General features: G+C 46.3%; 1 protein-coding gene and 1 non-coding gene across 4 annotated transcripts in view; both read right to left on the bottom strand.

Moving 5' to 3' along the window:
- The window catches only part of LOC126545429 (uncharacterized), a 290910-nt gene that overhangs the window by 57716 nt on the left and 210485 nt on the right, over positions 1-22709 (bottom strand). The gene's annotated exons all lie outside the window — the stretch shown is intronic.
- LOC126546378 (U2 spliceosomal RNA) lies at positions 18089-18274 on the bottom strand. Its single transcript, XR_007602580.1, has one exon. It is a non-coding gene; the product is annotated as a U2 spliceosomal RNA (small nuclear RNA).

Here is a 22709-nt window from a genome sequence, read left to right as displayed (position 1 = left end):
AGCATAGTGATTTGTACTAGCAAAATCGGTTTAAATGCAAATAACGTTTAAAAAGCGAACGCCCGCTTAAATATTCAGATTGATTGAAACATTGACAGTAAAACTTGTTTGTTGCTGCAGCTGTCATTTCTGCGTTAAGCAATAGCGAATTTGCATTCCTCAAGTCGGGACGGGTAGATTGACACGCAGAGGCAAGGAAAAGAAGAGGACGAGGAAGAGGCAAGGAAGAGCGAACGGCGTAGAGACGAACACAGCAATCCGCCAACGTCACTGATAGACAAAAAGTCTAGCTCTCTGACCAACTCCAAGGCTAAAGAGTGCCTGAGAGAGACTCCTACTGAGAAGGACTCCTTAAACGAGAGCATTTTAGACCAAGCGTTCTCTGCTGCTCGGATTTCTTCACCATAGGAAGTTTGACAGCAATTCAGTGGAACTGCCGTACCATACTTTCCGCTGCAACAGGGTTTTGATGCGAAAGCATCAAATGGTCCATTGAGCGAGAAAGCCGGCGTCTGTAGCAGCTAAACGGCACCTAAATTCCCATTGGCTGCGATGCCACGTCACGTGCGCGACTCGACGGAGAAGAGCGGGCGAATGAGGACACCTGCTGGCGAGCTGGCGCGCCAGGTGTTGCGTAATGGGAGAGAGCATCGCCGCGACCGCACGTCGCCCTCGCTCTCGGAGGCCTGTGTTATCCGCGCGTTCCTCGTCCGCGCAAGCTCTCGCCTGCGTTCTAACTTCGTCGCGGTAATCGCTTTGCAGAAATTAATGTATCAGAAACACAATAAATTCGAAAGAAGAAAGGTTGGCGGTAGTGAGTTCCGAGACTACAGATCCACGCTCAGAAGCCGAGTGTCTTACCCACTGGGCTAAACCAGTGCCTCCTATATATCAGGCTTGTGCACTCTGTTTTATGATATCATGCTACTTGCACCGAAATTTCCATTGCCAAGCCCGGCGTGACGGAAACGGTGACATCAAAATCACAGCGGCTTACTCGGGAGCGTCCCCATTAGATTCTATGGCCGTCGGGCAAGGTAGCATGACGTCACGGATCAAAGTGCACCGTACCTGTGCTAGCTAGGAGGTGTTGTCCAAGCGTCTCGACGTGCTTGCTTGCACAAAAGGAGTTCATAACTCGAAGGACCGCTCAGCGGCGTTCAATTGGACAATAATACTTTCGCACTCACAACTCATTAGACGTGCTTAGGTGTACTCGGATTTTTGTACCTTGCTTCTCAATATTCCCTAGATATTATTATTTTACAGGAAACTTGGCCTTGCTGCTGGTCAGACTTTTCATCCAAAGAATTTCCGATGTTATCAATTGGACTGCCTTTACCGAGGTGGTGGTTTAGCTTTCTCTCTATCAGGAAAGATCTTCCATAAAGCTATGATAGCAGATGAGATAATGTCACCATGCAGAATGGGAAATCTTAGTATTGGATATAACATTTCCTGGTTGCACACCATTTTTTATAATTAACACGTACTTTCCCGCTGGAGTGCAAATACCCGTCATCTCGACACCGCTATTTCTTGCAGTCATAGGAATGCCATACTTGTAGGCGATTTTAAGTCTCATCATGTATCGTCCGGTTTCCGAAAGGATACTTTTGGCAAACGCTTGTGGGATGGGGTTTTATCAAATCATTTTTCCTTTTAAATTCGAGACTACATACTTCTATTCCGGGTCAGTCACGCTCTGCCCTAGATCTTACATTTGCTAGCTCGATCATTTCTGTCCCCTCCTGGAACACTGTTGACTCTGGTACAAACAGTGATCATATCCCTATATTTTTTCAACTGGTTACCCCGTTAACTTGTCTTTTATTATTCAACATTAAAAATGCGTTAAAATCGGCTTTGAACGCCCGGGAAAGCATGGAGAGGGGTATTAAGGCAATGAGCCTTTGTTCAATTCTAAAAAAATAATAAAAAAAAATAGTCTCAATTTGTCGTAGCATCCACTAAGGGTGGATCACACTGTTCCTGGTGGAAATCTGACTGCGAGCCAGACTTTAGACGTCGAGAAGCTACATCGAAAAAAAAAAAACGTTTATATAACCAATGCCCTGTTAATTGGGCTGATTTTTAAATGTAGATGCTACATTTCAGTGAACAGCCTCAAAAACTAAGGACGATTATGATTCAAAGCACTGGACATATCTTTCGAAGTCTAGTAATAAAAAAAAACACTCTTATATTTTTTTCCGATACTGCGAAGTTATACCAGCGCCAGGGAATATCGACTCTGTCGTTCTATCAGCAAAATAATTATCAGAGTCACATGAGAAAGGTGCTCAAGGTCTAGCGTGACGTTTCCCACATGAATTGCCTACAGGACTATCGAAACCCCCATCGGGAGACGACCTTGTAGAAGTAACATCGACAGAGCTTGCGGACATTACCAGGTTATTACCGGCGTCAGCCCCAGGTACAGATGGAATTACGACAGGAATGCTAAAATTGTTGTTTAATTATGAGCCTCTGGACCAAGTACATATCGTAAACTTTTCTCTAAAAAATTCTTGGGTTCCAAAAGAGTGGAGGGTAGCCAAAGTTATTCCACTGTTGAAGAAAAAAGCAGCTGGTCTTGACCTAATCAACAATTCTCGTACCAATTTCTCTTACTTTGAATGAAACGGCGCAGTTGAATGAAATGGCTAATTCACTCACACGCGCATCCCTCAATGGCCCTGTTGTACTTGTTTCGCCGAGATCAGCTTATGTAAGCGCGGCTAGGTACAGAAATTTCTCTATATCGCAAAATTCCGCAAAATCTATTCTAACATCGTCTTCTCAATTACACCATCTTTGTTTCCCGTGGAATAATAATTGGCGTCCTTCAAGGCAATGTGAAGTTTCCTTTACAAAATTGAGGTGCCCTATACCACCTCTAAATTTTTGCTTGCACAGATATAGCCTCGCTGTGTCCCCTACTATGTTCGCAATGCACCTGATTCTTCTTATGAGAATTCTTATGCCACCGATCTTTAACATGAAGAAAGCTTTTAGAAATTTCATTTCGACAGCTTGGGCTATCGCTAACCTCGCCAACCATTCTTTCTTTTGGGGCAACTTTACTGGGACCCAGCCACAGGCAAACTTTTTTCGCAGTTTAAAATCTTATTAGAGACCCAAAAAAAGCACGTTGCTGAGTATCTAAAATTATTAATTATTCCTATTATTTCACCTCTTTATGTGAAATTGTTTTCTCAAAAATTTTAACAGTATTTTTTACAATTCCTAAATTATATTTAGTTAACCCACGCTCTGCTATACAAATTTCGCGTGTGTTTTAAATTCTAATAAAGATATTTGAAAATGCCTTCTTCTTGGCCAATCTCCCGTAGTGGGTATGAGCCAGTATTTAGAGAGAAGACAAGAAAAGACATTCCGTTTAAAACGTCATTCCTATGCCTAATGATGGAGCACTCGGTAAAGTACGCCTTTCAGGTGAATTTCAAAATGCTCCTTCAAAAGAGAAATTCTGCAATCGTACATTAAGCAGGATGCTAGAATTTCGGGTAGTCATAACCGCGGAATATTAGCAGAGGTAGACGAAGTAAATGAAGTAAACGGATATTTTAGTGCTTTGTAAAACGATAATTTTGCGTTAATGAATCAGTACAGAAGCAGCCTTGCATCTATTTTGGGCTAGCTGGGACGCATGGCTTAGAACAGATATAAAACAAACGTCCAACCTCTTCTATGGGTTGGTGAGAATAAGCAAGAAATGTGTCACACAGAGCACTTTGACATATTATTGATAAAGAAACAACCAAAGCCAACCAAAATAAAGGTAATGATATCAATAACTAATCAAGAAAAGTCACAATAAGAGAGAGGGAGAGAAAGAAAGTATTACTCTGGCCTTCTCAACGTTACTGTGAATCGGTAAGATTAGAGAAAGCTGGTTTGACGAAATTGTGCTGGGAATGGCGGCAACGTTTGACAAGCATTGGGTGTCCGGTCTATTACAACAGGCCCGTTTACTAGTAGTCCGAAAATTCGACATTGCTTCCTCCATAGATCAGTCGACGCGACGACATTTTTTTTAAAAACTACGCGTCACTATTTGTATATGTATGTGTCAGATGTATATAAGGCTTATTAGGCGACGCATAGCATTCTTTAGTGGGCCATTACCAGAGACACTTGATTGCGTCAAATCAGAAGACAGTGAGTTTCTTTTTCTGCCGTTTCTATTATGCTTGCTGTTTGTGAAAATCACTCGGCATCTTGGCGCCATTGAGCGCAGTTTATCGTATACTTGAGCACCGTACCCGTATCGCGGCTATCGGTCATGGCTGTGCTCTGTCTGGTATGACGCGCAGGTAGCATCGATCCTGTTCACACAAAAGCTTTGCGGACCATTGAACCTCCAAGCCGAAGAGAAGAGTCGCTGCATTGGCGCGATATGCTTGGCGACATTTGAGACTAGACGGTAAGAGTAGACGCACGCGCGCAGCACATATCCGTTCTTTCTGCAGCGCGACCACTGAAAGCGAATCGCCAGAGCAAGCAAGTCCTCATGCTTTCGTATGAGGCACATTTCTGTGATGACATAGACGACAGGTGCGTTTGGAGACTTCCCTACGATCATGATTAGTTGCTTACGCTGGCCCCGTAAAGAAAACACAAGAAATTCGGGCACGTTTTTCCGACATATCGCGACGTTTGAGAAAGCAGGGTCGTATGTTTCACTCACGACGATTACTGCTGAACAACGTCTCCTGGAATGGCCACTCGTTGGGAAGTAACCATGATTAATGACGTAGCGTCACTTCTCTGCGTTGTGAACTGCCTAACGTTGACGGCGTTCGCACAACAGTGAAATTCGCCAAGACTGCCTTTCAGAGGATACCGTGCTACAGTAAGCACGTGGACAGAGACAGCTATACGGGTATAGAATTGACGCCACCCGCCGCGGCTGCCCAGTGGCTATGACGTTGCGCAGCTAAGCTCGAGGTCGCGGCGGCCGCATTCCGATGGGGGTGTAGTGCGAAATTGCTCACGTACTGTGCATTTTGTGCCCTTGAAGAACCCAGGTGGACAAAAATTATTCCAGAGCCACCAGTGCGGCGCATCTCATAATCAGATCGCGCGTAGGGCACGTAACGTCCCAGAATTTAATTTTATTTTGCCGTGACGACGCTCTAGATTCTACAAGTTAGCTTACCAGTGCTGCCTCTTAGGCGAGTTGGTATTTCATAGTGTGCTGAGGTGCGCTGGGAAGCAATGCCAGTGTTGGCTCACTGTCCCTGGCTACGAAAAGCCGCGAAGTTGCCAGAAGAAGCACCAGAAACTCTTAATTACTTGCGCATAAAGAGTGGTTTACAGTGTACCGCAACTACATCATGTGGCCGAAACTGCACAGGTCAGACTGACCGGTTAATGGAGTACAAGAAAAACGTTGCGCGTTACAGAGACGGGCACCTGTCAGCAAATTGCAATGACTATGGACGCTTCCTGCTTTTCGTTTTTTTCTTTCAAACTGCAGTATAATCAGCTTCTGCAAAAATAAGTGTATGCGGGAAATTATAGGGGCAAAATCCATAATGAGCGAAGGTTCCAAGTGAGTGAGTAGGCCGTCAGTTTTGTTGTCGGAAAGAGAAATTTGTTTCTTTAAATCAGAATTAAAATAGACAGGGCGTGTCACGTGGCACGTCGCGAAAGGGCGTGTCACGCCGCACGTGGAATTTTCAATAAACGCCAGTTGCTAAGCGCTCCCGTGTGTGCTTTTGCGTGGCTCACTCTGTCCTTGTCTTCAAGGCGCCCCTCAGTACAGTAAAATAGTTAGCGTTGCTGCAAAGGTAAGGCCCATCATGCGGAAGTATGCTTATGAACGAGACAGACAACGAGACTTCTGAGAAGCTGAAAGACAAGTAGGCAATTGTTAATGAACTTCCCGCCCCAACTACTAGCGATGGTTCCTTCCCCGGGTAACTTCATAAGAAGTAGGCAGGCAGCCTTAATTGGGAAATAAAGCACTTGGAACTAAAACGTCGCCGGCTATTTAATTTCACTTGCAATATAAAAGTAAATGTTAATAAAAAGAAGCATTGACGCATGCAATTACTTTTGCATAACCATGTATAAAAAAGTGAAACAAACAAGGAGACATGATGTTACCAAATGGTACGTATACAGGGTGTCCAAGCTATTAAATTATGGGGTTTAACGTGCCGAAACCACTTTCTGATTATGATGCTAGCCGTAGTGGAGGACTCCGGGAATTTCGACCACCTGGGGTTGTTTAACGCGCACCTAAATCTAAGTACACGGGTGTTTTCGCATTTCGCCCCCATAGAAATGCGGCCGCCGCGTCCGGGATTCGATCCCCGGCCTCGTGCTCAGCAGCCCAACACCATAGCCAATGAGCAACCACGGCGGGTGTCCCAGCTATCATGCACCAAGATTTAAAAATATGCGAATGCCACTTAGCTGGACAGAAGCAATGTAATGTTGTTTGCCGTCACTTGGATATACTCAGATTATTTTTTGCATTCCGCCTAAATACATAATTACGCTGATTAATCAACTTCTCAAATATTATAATTAGATTAAAAGTGTCAATGAGAAAATTGTAGAGCAACATGAAAAACTCCCGATACAGCTTTCTATTGCTCAATACGTGCTACATAAAATTGAATTTTCGAGAGTAAAAGCCGCTCGAGGCACTTTGCGTGTATTCGCGGCTTTCTTTCACGGTCGGAAAAACACTTTTATGTAGCACGCATTGAGCAACGAAAATATGCATGTGGAATTGTTCATGTTACTCTACGATTTTCCCATTGACACTTCTAACCTAATTATAGTATTCGAGAAATTGATTAATTGAAACTAATTATGTAATCAGGGAGAATGCAAAAAAAAAAATAATCTGAGTATTTCGAAGCGACGGCAAACAGCATTACCTTGGTTCTGTCCAGCTACGTGGCATTCGCATATCTTTAAATCTTGGTGCATGATAGTTGGGGCACCCTGTATATGCTTCGTGACGCCTGAAAGTGCGTGGGTACTGAGTACTTCCGCGAAATAAACGCGACGAACTCTTCGTTATCGCGTCTCACAACGTTAATCCGGCAATTAGGCCCCGTGCACTGCGGGAGCAGGCCGTGCGAGAGTTTTGGAACGTGAGCTTAGCGACGCCAACCTGCGGGGATGCACCGGGAGAAGTGTGGACCGCAGCGACGATTACTTCCTCGGAGGTCCTCATATAGCGCTCGTGTCACCGCAACTCGTTTGAGGGAGCGGGGTGAGTTCCTAGGGAACGATTCGCAAGTTCAACCCAGTTAATTGCAAGCACCCGTAAAAGCGATTGCCGCAGCCCTGTGACCCTGCAGTGGCGCGTTGTTGGTCTGGATACGAGGGTGCATGCGCCTTGCTTCAACGCGTTGAGCGCCACATTCTCGTTATTTTTAGAGGATGGTGTTTGCATGATAGGAGGCGTCCCGTATCGTTGCTTGCCTCGCCGCCAGTGGGAACACCACTTACGTCATGCACATGTGGCGCGTGACGTCAGGCGTCTAACTTACGCGTCACTGGGGCACCAACAGCGAATTGTGGAGGGAATTGCGGAGTTTCTGGGACAACAAGCCGACGCCGCCGAATGGACATCTGACAAGTCCCTGTAGCTTACTAAATGTAAGCTTACCATAATTAACACCATTCTTGCAGGAGCCGTGCAGCAGTCTGTGACGGAAGATTGACTTACGTTATACACCTTCTAAAGCTTAAACCCGAGCAACGCGTGGACCAAGCGTGTCTGCTCCACTGCTTCAAGTCTTTGTGAGTACGGCCTAATTCAAAATATGTGGCACGAGTTAGCGGGGTATCACTGCATGCAAACGCTTTCGAGTGGACGACTGTAGCAAGAAGGATGGCGGCACACGAATGCAATCTCGCGTCAAAGATAGTCTTTGACATGTGTTTGTCTCTTAGAGAAACCCGAAATTGAAGTGTCGTCTAAATGTACTATTGCGTTTCCCCAAAACACGCCAGCGCTGTGTTCGCGACTGCTAGTAAATACGAAAGATTGAACGATTTCTTCGACATATTACTCAGAAGGGACATAAAAGCGAAAGTTACTCGCGGCTACGCACAGCTCGTCTCTAAGCTCCACCGACTGTCGTTGCTTGGCTGAGGCAACTCAAGACTACAGTTGAAGCAAGTGAATGTCGCAGTATCGCAATGTTGCAAATCACCTCGCAGTGCCCATGCGTCTGTCAGCAATCGTCTGTCTATCAGCTGCTATGACTTTGCGTCTATTAGCAATGAGATATAATATTTCATATGGGCACTTTCTCTTTATAGAAACAAACAGCCAGAGTGTTTGGTTGCGTGAAAAATTCAGGTCGTAGTTGGAGAAATAGTTTTAGACATGTGAAGAGTAAACATTATATAGCTACGGTGTGACTACCTGCGATAGCTTGTTATTATAGCAGTTTTTGATTCATACGGGACTCTAACGTGCAGGTAATTTTTTAGCAGTTTTTTCCCGGGTATAAAGTGCGCGTTAGAATCGAGTAAGTACGGTAAACGATTGCCTCTAAATTGCTTTTAGCACGGAGGTATACATTTTAAATTGACAAGAGGCAGTAATTAGGTAAGTAAATATAAAAATTACGGTACTTAAATTTTCAACCGAAAGATTCAGACGATTAATCTTAACGCAAGACTTGAAGCCAATCATCCGAGGCGTTCACAAGCGTTTCCAGAAATGAGAAAATCTTACCCTGCTAATGACTGCAGCGTAGTGAATTCTGGCTAATTTCACCCAGAAAATCGAAACTAAACTGCTGAAAAGCTCAACTGTCACACCGGGGTCGCACCCTTATCAGGTGCCCATACCACGACTGACGTGACTATTTGCAGCTACCGTCGGGCGAGCACGAAGAGAACTACCTTGAGGCTTGATAAGGACGGTCACTACGGCGGTCGCTTCTTCGCGCATTGACGATGGCAACGAAGAGGCAGATGAGCTCGAGCCACAAATTTGACCTTTCCCATGGCCTAGCGATTTAGCGGTTAATTTTGTAGCACTTGGTTGAGGCGTGACCAGTTTAACACTGAACAGCAGCTTAATTGTCCCGTTACAAGTAAAACACTGAATTCTCTGGTTTTACATGCCAAAACCACGATTTGATTATCAGGCACACCGTGGGGGACTCCGGATTAATTTTGACCACCAGGGGATGTTTAACGTGCAGCCAATGCACGGTACATGGGCGTTCTTGGATTTTGTCGCCATCTAAATGCGGCAGCCGCGGCCGGGATTTGATCCCGCGACCTCGATTTGATCCCGCGACCTCATTCTTAGCAACCCAACAACACCATAGCCGCTAAGCCACCGCGGCGGGTTCCAAGTAATACGCGCACGCACACACGCAAAATGCCACAAAAACGAACGTTCAGAAACAGTGAAACTCAATTCTTCCGGCTATCAGCGTTTCGCGCTGACATGCCGTCATTTGTACGCAAAAAGCACAAACTCCGCGGTGCTCGCCTGTGAAACGTTGCAGGCAGCGGTAAAAAAGAGCCCCGGTCAGCAGCACGCGAAGTGCGGTGAAGCGATCATATAGTTGTTGAGAAAAGCGAAAGAAAAGAGCGATATTTGTGAAGAGTGCTTGTCAGCGCGGGGTTCGAGAGAATGCGTGATAAAGGCATCAGCAGCTGGGCCTTCCGTTTTTGGCGCACTTTCATCGAGTGCCGCGAATGCGTTCCCGCGGGGATCATTGCCATTTATTCCGCAATGGCAGCAACGGTTGCCGCGCTGCCGCCGCGCCAGATACCGTTCTGGGTGTTCCAGGCTTTGCAACTCAATAGGCTATAGCCGACGCAGCAGCGGTGAAGCGAAGGAACAACACACAGATAGCCTGGCAGTCGCGCTGCAGCATGTGCGCGCACGCAGAATGCTGCGCAAAAAAAAAAAGAAGAAAAAAAGAAAAGAAAAAGCGAGAGCACTGCTCGCAGATTATGGGGAGATTAGGGACACACACTGTGGCATCGAACAAGTTCAGTGCTCGTCGTTAGTGCCATGAATAAAGGAGGATTCGCCTTCTTTTTTACACCGAGAGCTGCCGGCCTTCTATTTGTTTCTTTCAGTTGTCTTGACGATCTGTGTGATGGTAGTTCGTACGGTCACACCTGAATATGTTCCTTAGGCGGCGCTATATAACATAGACGGAGGGAAATAAAACACGTGTACAGCGTAGGCTATGAAGCGAGGATTGAATGAAAAACAGACAGATATATAGACGCGCTGAAAAAGACACGTGGTCCCAAGAAAAAGTTAGAAAAAGCTTTTTTAGTCCCTACGTCACTCAGTGGTGGGCGTCCGAGTGTTGGGCGTCGTAATCCATTTTCGTACTGCAAGCTCGCCACTATGCACTCGAAAAAACCACCGGCTCCGTTCGCGTAAGCCGGCTTCATTTGAACACGATGTTTTCCTTTCTTAGTCACCGCACCCAGACACGACGTCGGCTCACAGTCGTGTTTTGATTACGACCACGAACACGCTTTTGACCGTGATAACTTGCTCGAACGTCAGTGCCCACCTTCTATGTGCCCTTTTTTGAAGCGTTCATTACATTAAGTACGCTATAAGGACTGTTTATATTATTGGCGGCGTAGTCACGACGGCAATAAAAACAGCTAGTTTCCATCCTTGCGCCCAGCACTGGCTCTGCGCCACCTTAGCACCAAGTCACGCGCTCAACGGCCAGAATGTTTATTGCGGATCACGTGCGCCTCTGCACAACATCGAAACATGACGTAACATGCTTTTGTCCAGCACAGTTGTCGCAGAGAGGGACAAATGTCGACTTTGATAAAGACTGACATAGTTAGTCTGGCCCCAAGTCTGGCGACTAACACACAAGCGCCATAAACATATGGTTTACTGTTATGCTGTCACGTAGCTGGCTTGAACTAAGCTCAAAAAATCATTTGTGAGTCTGAGTTTACACTATTAAACGGTGCGCTTACCGCAGGTACAAAGGTTTCCAATGATATTTCTTTGTGAGCAGGTAAGCAACAAATACAGGCAAGTGAGAGCGCAGGGGAAAGAGCGAAAAAAATTATTTCCGCGAAATACGAACTCACCGGAATAATTATTATTGTTTTTCACACTATTCGGATACAAATGAGCCAATGACAAATAAAACGAGTCAGAGCTATTCTTGCCAACATTCAAATTCACGGTCACATGAATTGTACTTTCTTAAAATGAATTTTCGTTGAAAACGCACTAGTACAGCAGCTAAACCCGCTCTGAATTGTTTCAAACAAACTTCCATCAGGATACCGTGGCAGCATTCGGCATCTGCCCGCCGGCGAGGAAGCTGCTTCTAAGTGGCTGACACACTCTAAATGCTACAACACTCTACATAACTGGTCGTGGGAGGCGTGACTCGCGGAAGTGGAATTGGGAAGCCAACTGGCGACCCTTGACCAGGCCCGGCGAGCCGCTGTAACCAGTGGGGCCCTGGAGGAGGGGCTCCACCCGCCATAACCAAACAACCTCTATTACAATAAACGTTTACTCTCTCTCTCTCTTCTCAGTACTCTGTCACACGGTTCTCTTCAGAGCAGCATGCAACGCTGGTGACCAGAATATCCCTACAGGGGGACTGCAACAAGGGAAGAGCAACACTTTCTGCCGGTGGACTTTCTTTTAGGAATGCATCAGCTAAGCGTGTGCACCACTGAGAGAGAGAAAGAGAGAGAAAAGGCAAAATGAAAGACAGGGAAGTTAACCAGAAGTTATCCCCGGCAGGCTACCCTGTACGGGGGAAGTAGAAAAAGGGGGCACGAAAGATGAGAAGAAAAGAAGGGAATGCTTCACTGATCAGCTCCCTATGACATCGAAGGCCCATTGCATAGCGGGAGAAGGCCGACAGCGGCGCCTTTTGATTTTCTGTCCCGATATGACTGCATCATGTTTCCATGCCATGAAAGTCATTGGCATCTCATTGGGACGACGGTGGAAACCTTATTCTTCAGCTGATGTTAGGCATGCTACAAATGGCTGAAGGGGGATTCTTGGCGAGGACCTGAGAGGAGCGCGGTTGGAGAGAAGTTCCAGTCAGCTATGTATCCGGTTGATACTATTTTGCCTCTAAAAAAGAAAGAAAGAAAGAAACAAACAAAATACTGTAATGTAAGAAAATGTGAATCAAGTCGGAGCACCTTAGATGCGTCTTAACAAGGGCGGTCTCGGCGTGCCGCGGTGAATAATGATTGTTCTGAATACGCGCAAAATAGGAGTGATGAATATGAAAGAAAACATTAAAAGAACAAGGAAACGAGCCTAGAGGGTGAAAGAGACAGTTGTTGTTTGTTATTTCTGTCGAGCTGAAACCATATTTATTTTTGCACTGATAAAGAAAACATGACTTTAAATCCATAAAACCGCGTACATACAAAGCCCATGAAGCAATGGCGTACAAGAGAGATAGAAAGAAAGGAACCCTCTTGTGCCTGAGGCGGCACAAGTTGTTGAGTCCGCGCACGACACTGCACACAGCGGCGAGATGGGTTTGCGTGACGAGCAGGATAGTTCTGTGTAGAAACGCGGGAGCGTCTTCTTTTCACTCGAGTTATACGCGCAACCAACGTGTCTGAGCAGTGAAAGAGAGACGAGAGCTTCGAAATATCAGCGCTAAACCTTTGTTGCGGGTTTGATTTTTCTTTTTAGTGGTGGCAAAAGGGCCGGGGGCTGGGTGGGTCGAGGAGTGCGTAGCATAAAAAGCGCCTGTAGTGTAGCCTTCTTCCTTTGTGGCAAGGCACGGGTCCCAATTTCCTCTCACTGGTTCCAGTGAGCGGAGGTTATTCGGCATGATAACTGTACTATTTTAAATAACTTTGGTTTTTCTCCTTCCGTTTCTTTTTTCCCCCTGATGACTGTGCTTGCCGTGGTGAAGTGTATTCTCTGCACATGCTTTTTTTTTTCTTGCTTTCGTCCTGCCGCAGCGTTTTCCACAGGGCGGATGGCCATGAACAACGGAAGCGCCAACGTTCCACCTCACGCTTGCCGTTTCTTTTCATCACGATAGAACTAAGTCTTCAGACTATGGAACCTTTTTAATCTGTAAAGAGATTTTTCTACGCATTTGCACCTTACATTTATGCTAATAAATTCTGAAACTCTGAAAAAGGATGCAAGGCTGCCCCATTAGGTGATGCGAGAAAGTCTGTCGCGTGCTGGCTCTGTTTACACGTAAGAAAATCTAGCAGGGGCATCAGATTACGCGCATTAACAAAACGTGCGTGGGCATTTCCATATCCATATGCATAACTTCGTGAGGATGCTTGCTGTTGAGTGCTTCAATTGCTTAATCTGACACGACGCCCTGAAGTAAGCCTTAGCAGCCTCACGGCGAGGTCAGGCGCTTCTACGACACACACAGAAGTATATGTACTATCACGTGGCTGTCTTGCTTAGACCCTGTTGTGGTCTGCTGCATGTACTAAATAAATAAATAAGTAAAGTAAATAAGTAAAGTTCAACATGCAGTTCAAAGTCCACCATCGTTACACGCTTTAAACAGCATCGTGTCCAATATGGCGAGGGCTGTACAGGGGCAGTAGCAATGCGGTACCTTACAGTGGTTTGCACTGGCGTGATATCGCCAATAGAGCTTACATTAGGGGACACAAACGGCTTGCGTACCAGATTGAGCGGACCGCAAGTCGTTTGCTATTAATTCTTATCTAAACCTCTGTGATCAGTCAGTGTGGCTGCGCGGACTGAAATATTCCCAAGCCTAGAAAGCGAGCTCCGCCGGATGATTCGCTCGTTTTGTCCAACCCGAAACAGACACACACGGTAGGTGCTTGGCGCGGCTGTTCTTCTAGAAGCCTCAAGTAGCTCAACGTCCAGCGAAAGCCTGCCGAGCAGCCTTTCTGTACATAGTTTGGGCGTATAGTACATGCGTTTTGAGCGCACAATTTCGTGGCTGAGTTAAGAAAAAGCCATGCCGAACATGTTCGTGCCATAATATAGATGCCAGAGAAAGCTATACTTCTATTTTGCCATGCTTTCCGCTTCAACGTTTTAATGAAAAGCAGGCGAAATGCAAGCGCGGCAAATGTTTCACGCATGGAAGCGGGACTCCACTTTACAGCAGATAATGAGAAGGCATTTGCTCCTTTTGTTCCTCTTAGCTCAGTATGCTAATTACGATGAGAAAGCTTCCACAGTATACAGGGCCAAGTACAGCGACAGTGAGCAGTGGAGCTCCAGACAGGATGGAAAACAACGTGCACAGTGCGAAGCGGCTCTGCTACAGGAGAGTAAACCGAAAAGGGCGAACCCATGTTATGCTACCAGAAAGAATGAGCCCCTTTTCGCGTTTCAAATGCTAATGCGTCGTTAATAAGCTTCTCGGAAGCAGACGAAGCTCGCCGTAATGCAGCACTTAACGAAGACAAGAACAAGCGTTTTACGACACTCAGTATATAATGACTAGTTATTGCTGTCTCCGCGTTATTTCTTACCCTTTATGCGCGTTCTGTGGAATAAGTATTCAAATTGCCTTGCATGAATGGTGGAAGCTAAATGTTGCGACCACTTCGTTTTCGCCTCAATTTCCGGCTTAGAAGTAAAGTACGCAGAAATGAGTCTGATGCGTATAACAATGTCGGTTCGTCATTGTTTGTTGTTCCTAACTTTAAGTTATTGGTATGGGGAACCCCAGATATGCCGTGCCTCAGTAACTATCACGCGGCGATGCTATTAAGAACATAGTGATAATTTTTCGAAAGGGAAATAAGACTGCACGCCACCGCTTCACCGCTTTTGTTTTCTTCTTATTTTATTGTGATTGAAAAGTTCTACCGAGATATTGTTTTCATACACCCCTGTTTTCACTGTCTAACAGATCATATATATATATATATATATCTGACGTAATATTGCACGTTCTCCACCCTCCGCAAGGTTATTCGCCTATCAAACTGGAATATGCATGCGCGGCCTGAGACCCCGATCAGCACAATCTTAGCGGGATCGTCGAGTAGATTAATCTGTTCAACTACTCATTATACATGTGTCACTCAAATAAAATCAAAAGCTAACCTTTTCAAAACAGGTATACGTGCAGCCGAACATTCAGACTTTTATCACTAGCTGTAAATACCTTCGCTCTCGACAACCCTGTTATCAAACCAGCGTACTGTCATTCAAGCTGTATCAGCCACCATAAAGCTGCTTGTCCACCATGTGCACGGACAACGGCCCGTCTTCATTCTTTCTTTACACAGACAGCTATCGATCAGAATAATCTTTCAGTCATCGTCATTGTTCATGCTGATCCTTTAAATGGCAGATTTAAATCTGCCTTTGAATCGCGTCTTGCTTGTTTAAGTCATCTACTTGTGGTATCATGTAGCATTTTATTTACCATGTTTCTTTCGATGTCTTACAGTGTTTATCGAGTTTTGTGCCTTAATACCATGTTTTATACCTATTAATTTGTCACCCCCCATTTTGCACACAATAAATTCAATATTTGTCGGCTTCTTTATTTTGTATATTTCTTCATTCTTTTATCTGTAAGCGTTGTATTTACGGATTTCTGCGTTTTCTTTTATTTTGCTGTTTTTGTAACTGATTTCAGTGCTTGCTGCAGTAGAAGAGCGTTGAACTGTCGATGAAAGGAACAAAGACAGAAGTGACAGAGACAGGAATGACGTTCAACTGTGTCTCTGTTCTTTTCGTCGGAAATTCAGCGCTCTTCTGCCTTCAAATGTCGCAACCGACTAACCCAACGGCCCCACGCTTCTACAGCATGGTGCTGCCAAAGGTTATAGTGTGTTCCTACAAATTTGTGTACTCACCAACCCCTCCAGCAGAGGTATTTGAGGTATCGTAAATAAATGAGTTATTCTGATGGAAGGACATTAGTCACGCTACAAATCCCAATCGCAACTGACAACTTCTTTACTAATCAATTTTTTTACCCAATTAGTTTAGGACTCATGTTGCCATTACGGCATTGAATCATGCAGGTCACTGTACAAGGCAGACAGTGGCAGTGCCGAGACTACCACGAGTTTCGAGACATACGCTTCCGTTCCTTCAAGTATTTCCCCTAAAAGCCTTCCTTGTGCACTACTTAATTTCACGATACAGTGTTACAGTCAAGTGGGGCCGAACAAATTAATTGGACAGATTATTTGTTCCTGCCTGCAGTCATGCGCCGCATTGTGTCGCGAAGTCCTGCAATCACAACTCGCCCAAACTTACACCCGGTCCACTGAGTAAAAAAAAAATTAAATTATGGGATTTTACGTGCCAAAACCACTTTCTGATTATGAGGCACGCCGTAGTGGAGGACTCCGGAAATTTCGACCACCTGGGGTTCTTTAACGTGCACCTAAATCTAAGCACACGGGTGTTTTCGCATTACGCCCCCATCGAAATGCGGCCGCCGTGGCCGGGACTCGATCCCGCGACCTCGTGCTCAGCAGCCTAACACCATAGCCACTGAGCAACCGCGGCGGGTTCCACTGAGCAATACACTTCAAGTTTACTGGACATGCCAATGTTTTATGGGGGTAGTTTTGGAGTTTGATATCCCACAACTATGGTGCCAGTCAAAACGGACATCAGTGGAGAACAGTGCGGCTGCTTCAACTCAAATGCAAGATGTGCTCTAATAGGATTAAGTTAAAATTTATTCACTGCAACCTCTTAAATAATTTATTTGCAAGCTGGGACTTGCAGTGCAACTAATATCCAGCTGACTAAGCGGAAAGTTTTCACTTTAGTTACCGCCGATTATTAAGCATGTTTCGTTAAATAAAAAAAAACAATAATGCGCACCGTAGGCGGAAGCAATAATTGACGAGAGACTCGACCCAAAAGGGCACCAACTATGTGTATATGTGTATAGCAGTATGTACGCACGACACTCCCTGTTCATCAGACAAAGAGTGGCCGAGTACCGTATTCGCGCGCCGACACCCATCTGTTTTTTAGAGTGTATACACTCTAAAAACAGTGGCACCCTTTGGGGTGCATATTTGTCCCACAGCGATAATCGTCATCTGTTTTGCCCGCATTTCTTTTGCTTATCGCTGCGATCCCGGTACTTCCAAGTCACGAACGGCATGCGCGTTATCAGCATGACAGAGCATTCTCGACAGGAAACTAGCGAGCGCAGCGTTTTTAAGAAAGGAAACGCAAGCAAGATACATGACTATTGTTGTTGTATAGCTAGATACAACCCAAAGGGTGCATATTTGTTTAAGAGTGTAGTGGCTTTTACATTGCGCTATTAAGCACGAGGTCTCGGGATCTAACCCCGGCCGCAGCGGCCACATTTAGATGGTGGCAGAAATGTAAAAACGCCCGTGAATTCGGTGCGCTTTAAAGAACCCCAGGTAGTCGAAATAAGCCCCAGTCGCCCACTACGGTGTGCCTCATAATCAGATCGTGGTTCTGGCACCTAAATCCCCAGCATTTATTTTAATGTTCATAATTATAGGCACCGGGCACGGGATAAGTTTGCACCGGTGGCGCCTGCTTGAGGCGACGCCGCGAATATTACAGCAAGTGACGGCCGGGCACAGCTGCCAGCTGTGTTAGTTGATTATGTTACGTGGTTTCTTGTGTTTTGCGTTGCTGAAATACCACGTGTAAATCCGAACAAACATGTTGCGTTTCTGGGTGCACCAACAGTTTCTCAAACATTAATGGCGCTGGTGAAGGCCATTCAGTTCCATCGGGTTTCATCGCGGCCTCACCTGAACCTCACCGGAACGGCGGGAAGCCTGCATAAGTGTGTTCAGTAGGCAACGTTACGTACATTTTCGACTCTGCTTTGGTAGTGTGTGGTTGTTCTAACATGAACAAAAGAGCCGTTTATTCGCAAGAGCTTCACGTTCCACGAATATTGTGCGACATTACCTCCGCATGTATGACGGCTCCGGATCTTGGGCACCGAAGACGAACACGCGTATTTGTAGTTGTCATTTTGCCGTCCTCTTAGTGGCTCAGTGTTCTTTTACAGCGAAGCTGTATATGGCTAGGTTCTGATGAAATATGTGTCCGTATAGATCGAGAATTTCTCTCCATACGTAGGCCAATCCCGAAGATAGTGCCATAACGGGCCGACCAGCGGCAGAGGTAAAGCTGGCTTGAAGCGCTCCACTAATTTGGAAAAATAGATGTGTTATCTTAGGTCCATCTACAACCCGTATCAGATATTAAGATGATAAGAACAGATACTACACTTTGACCCGCGTCGGCCTTGTCTATGTTCGCATCGCCCTCTCTTTGTCGGCGTTCCATGCGCTTGCGTATCTCCTTTCCTTTTCTTGCGCTCTCCCGTGGTTAGCGTGCTGCCCGCCAGGACAGCGAGATTGAAAGAAATAAGAAACGTCCATGTGGCCCCGATCCCACAAACGTGGAACGTTTCGCCGATAAGCAACGGCCAGGTTTCAGAGGGAGCTTGTGGGGCACCACTTTGGGTGGCCTGTGTTGTGTGTGACCGCCTGTGGTTTTCGAGTGACCTCACAACCATTACTGCACTGCGGGACGTCGATCAACGTATGATCGCCTTGGCTGCGGTGAAGCAGTGTGTGCCCTAGGAGTGCGGTGAGGTGCGTGTCTGTTTTACGTGGCCGGATTCGTTTCTAAAAGATGGCGTGCCGCGTGTTGCAACAATACATGGGTATGTATAACCCCGGTGCCTCATCATTTTCCGTCGCGCCTCGCTCTCCGTATGTGCTCTCCGTATGTACATACGGCTTTTGATGCACGGCAGTGGACGGTTCGCCACTAGGGGGCCCACATACACGGCTTCCCTGGTCTCCCGCCTTCACAGAGTGGAATGGCACTGAATTTTTTTAGCGTATATTTTCCTTCCTCGCACTTCCTAGCTCTGTCTCAGTATGGTAGATGACTTTATCTGCTTCGCACAGACAGTGAACACCAACGTAGCGGCGTCATCACACTCGCCATCAACGCGGGCCCTACACATGCGTCGGCTGCCACCGACGGCTTTCGCCGCGCCAAACTGTGTGAAATAGCCCAGTCTGATGATTGGGCTAGCTTATAAGACATTAAAATTAGCGAAGCATCGCAAAAAAAAATTAAAAGAATATAATAAAGGAAGAAGCTCTTCTAATTTTTTTCTTTAAGGCTTGCCTTTGTAACTATAATTTTGGGATATTTAGTATTCAATCTTTCTTATTTTTTCGAAGCAAATGCATGACATATAGGATACATTATTTATTAGCTGCAACGATATGAAAAAGAAAACCGCCTAATGAAGCGCTCATTTAAAACGCTTCTGAGATAACCATTAGGTATGAATAAAAGGAACAAGATGGCAAAAAAAAAACGGCTTTCCATTAGCTATCAAAAGCCATAAGTCATAGAAATACAGCATAAGCAAGGCCCACACACGTAGGCTCGCAAGACGTACATAAACGTATCGCACATGGTACGCTCACACGATAAGTATATAACGCTTAGTTATGACGCAAGAATGCATGAAAACCATATCAATGTGAAGAAAACAATATATTGATATAATAAATAACAGGGAGACCACGGCAGTACTGCACATACAATTCACACTCACTTATATAGTTAATTCATGAATGGATGCGCTTCGAACTGGACGCGAACTAAGAGTTAAATGACCGTCGCGCTCTCTAGTCTGAATTTTCATTTAGAGATGTACTCTTTGGAGACGAAAAGTTGGCACGGAGCTCAAAGTCCACAGATGAAAACTAAATTTTTTATATAGCTGATGGACTGCTCGGTCAGAATGTTCGTTCAGCAACGAATATACAGGTGAAAGTTGTCTGACAGAGCACATATCGTTTTCGAATCGGCCTTCTTCGCTTCTCAATAAATAGTTATAAAAAAGAAACGATGATGCCGCTTGGCGCAAAAAAGAGCCCAGTTGCGCCGTCATGTACGCTGCGGTAGTTGACCGACGGTAAGTACTACATACACGACAGGCCATCCGTATTCGTTGCAAACAACGTAGTATTACTATTTACTGCGAGTGATCCCAGCGAGTGCCATAAGTGTACGATTTGGGAATGATGTACGTCGCACCCCACCGCTTTTTGTAATATCAGAAGAAACGGGCGGGCGACTTTTTTTCTTCTTCATATACATTACTGTACTTTATCGCCAGGAAAGCTGTGGAAAATTTATCGCCGAGCGGTTTCGCCTACAAATCGCAGCGCGCAACGACGAGACCGCTTGTCCGCTGTCGCTCGCGAAACAAGAGCAACGCCAATCGCCGGCGAGAGCTGGCGCGCACTGAACGCACAAATACTGGCCGAGAGCGCGCGCTCGGGCCGCTACGAATCGCCCCGGAGCGCCTCGATGCGCGAGCCGCGGCCCGACGGTGCCGCGCTGGCTCCTGACCCTCCTCACGGTTTGTCACTGTCGCACGATTGGGCTGGACAAAGCCGAGGGGCACATTTGTTTGGCGGTGTCGGCGCTAGCCACAGAGCTGAGTCCCGGAGATGCCCCCGCCGCGTGCTAAGCGCCTGTCTTTGTTTCGCGTCACTGTGATGGAGCGCCGGGCCCTCGCCGCCCAGCGAGCGCGGAAGCGTCCCGCTCTGAACCGCGGTGTTGCTGGCCCCGAACGCAGCCAGCGAGGAGTGGCCCTCTCCGACTGCGCGCCCCGCGAACCTCTCAGAAATAGCGGCCAGCGCCTTCCCCGGACCGCTTTTTCCAGAGCAACGTCGCGCTTTCCTGGATTTCGCGTGACCGGAGGTATACTTCGCCGCAGCACTTTGCTGCAGAGCGGAGAAGAGGCCACAAACGCCCGGTGTGCGGGGCATTGTGGGAGCGTGAAGGGCGTCGTGAGGGTGGAGTGCGAAGCCACGCTGGACTAGTGCCTTAGACGAGAAGAGAGGGCCTCGGCTCATTTCATTTTTGTGTTCACAGTTGGCTGAACAGGACCCTCCGAGGGCGGTATGCTTGTAAGCGGATTTTTGTTTTGCGTTCCGGAAAGAAACTATGGACGTCGAGACAAAAAACGCTGATGTCTTGAGCACCATCCTTAAGCTCGAGGGCGCGATCCCGGTTGAACACTGCTGAGTGGCGCTCACACGTTATTACGAGTAACTACGAGTAAATGCATATTCTCTACGGCATTTAGCACGCGGTAATAAGTGTCGCAGTGGAAGCTGTGGAAGCCAAGGACGCACTGTTTTCAGCAATGCGACAGTGATTACTGAAGCTCTTTGTACACGATTACTGATTTGCATGTAGGACGGCATGTGAGAACGATTTCACGAGACTCCCGAATGTTTATGAAAGATAATTTCCCTTCCTGCGTAAGAACACGCAAACTATTTAAAAAAGAAAACGGACGGAGCACAAATTTTTATCGTTATCATTCGAAAAACAAGGCACCAAATCTACAGGAAATTATATCTCTTCTACAACCGAGAGGCTCGGCAAAAAGCCGCGATAAACATTTACATCACACTAAGCTCACACAAAAGGGAAAGTTTGAAACAGACAGTATGAACAGAGATAGAAGTGATACGGGCAAAGGCAGGGAGACCCGCCGTGGTTGCTCAGTGGCTATGGTGTTGGGCTGCTGAGCGCGAGGTCGCGGGATCGAATCCCGGCCACGGCGGCCACATTTCGATGGGGGCGAAATGCGAAAACACCCGTGTACTTAGATCTAGGTGCACGTTAAAGAACCCCAAGTGGTCGAAATTTCCGGAGTCCCCTACTACGGCGTGCCTCATAATCAGAAAGTGGTTTTGGCACGTGAAATCCCATAACTTAAATATGGCAGAGAGGTTAACCAAGCTGGCTACCCTGCAGTGTAGAAGGGGGGAAAGGAAACTGAAAGATGAGAAGAAGAATGTTCACAGCACGCGCGCACACACATGCACAAGCGTTAATCGTTAAGTCAGACACATGCAGTCATATAGGCTGGTGGATCTCAAGAAGCGCAACAGTGAAAAAAGTCCCGACGATAGCTCTAGCGATACCTAAACACGTGGACAGACAAGCATACACGTGGGGAAAACAAGAAAAAACCGAAGAACAGAAACAACAAAATTCATAAAATGCCTACGAAACCTCATCAGTCATTTCGAACATCAATCGAAATAAGCAGATGCCGAATAAAAAAAAAAGAGCGAGAAAAAGAACTTGATTTACAGCATAACGAGGTGGTTAAATTAGCTTTCCTGTGGTCTGAATGGTGGTGGCCAATAGCTTGCCACGACCGTTTTGGTCCAGTTAGTTACTTGTGCCTGAATCTGGTATAGTCAGTCGTCGACAGCAGTGACTCGCATGTCTCGTGGGAGGAAGTATGCAGTATTCACTGCGGGGGAGGGTTTCCCTCGCATTCCGAAAGAATGTGATTTTGGGTAGCCTTCATGCAGTTGCAATGTTGGCAGTTTGGTTGGATTTCATCTGGGTAGATTTTGGATAGCTGATGGGGGCTGGGGATAGAATCGATTTAGATTTGTCTCCAGATCGTAGCCTGTTCCCTTGTGAGTTATGTGGGTCCGCGTATGTTTTGTGATTCTCTCTATAATAAACGGTAATTTCGTTTTATGAGGTAATCCCTTCCTACGGGAAGTCCAAGGTCGAGGGATCCACATCCAGGCTGATTAAACCTCGGGCTGCCAGGTGGGCCACCTCATTCCCCCGATTCCCCGTGTTAGCGGGTGCCCATACAAGTTGTGTCTTA

The sequence above is a fragment of the Dermacentor andersoni genome, chromosome 1, assembly GCF_023375885.2.
Source record: "Dermacentor andersoni chromosome 1, qqDerAnde1_hic_scaffold, whole genome shotgun sequence".
In the NCBI taxonomy this organism is placed as follows: domain Eukaryota; kingdom Metazoa; phylum Arthropoda; class Arachnida; order Ixodida; family Ixodidae; genus Dermacentor; species Dermacentor andersoni.
The sequence above is the reverse complement of the archived record's forward strand: the minus strand, read 5'-3'. Positions and strand labels throughout refer to the sequence as shown.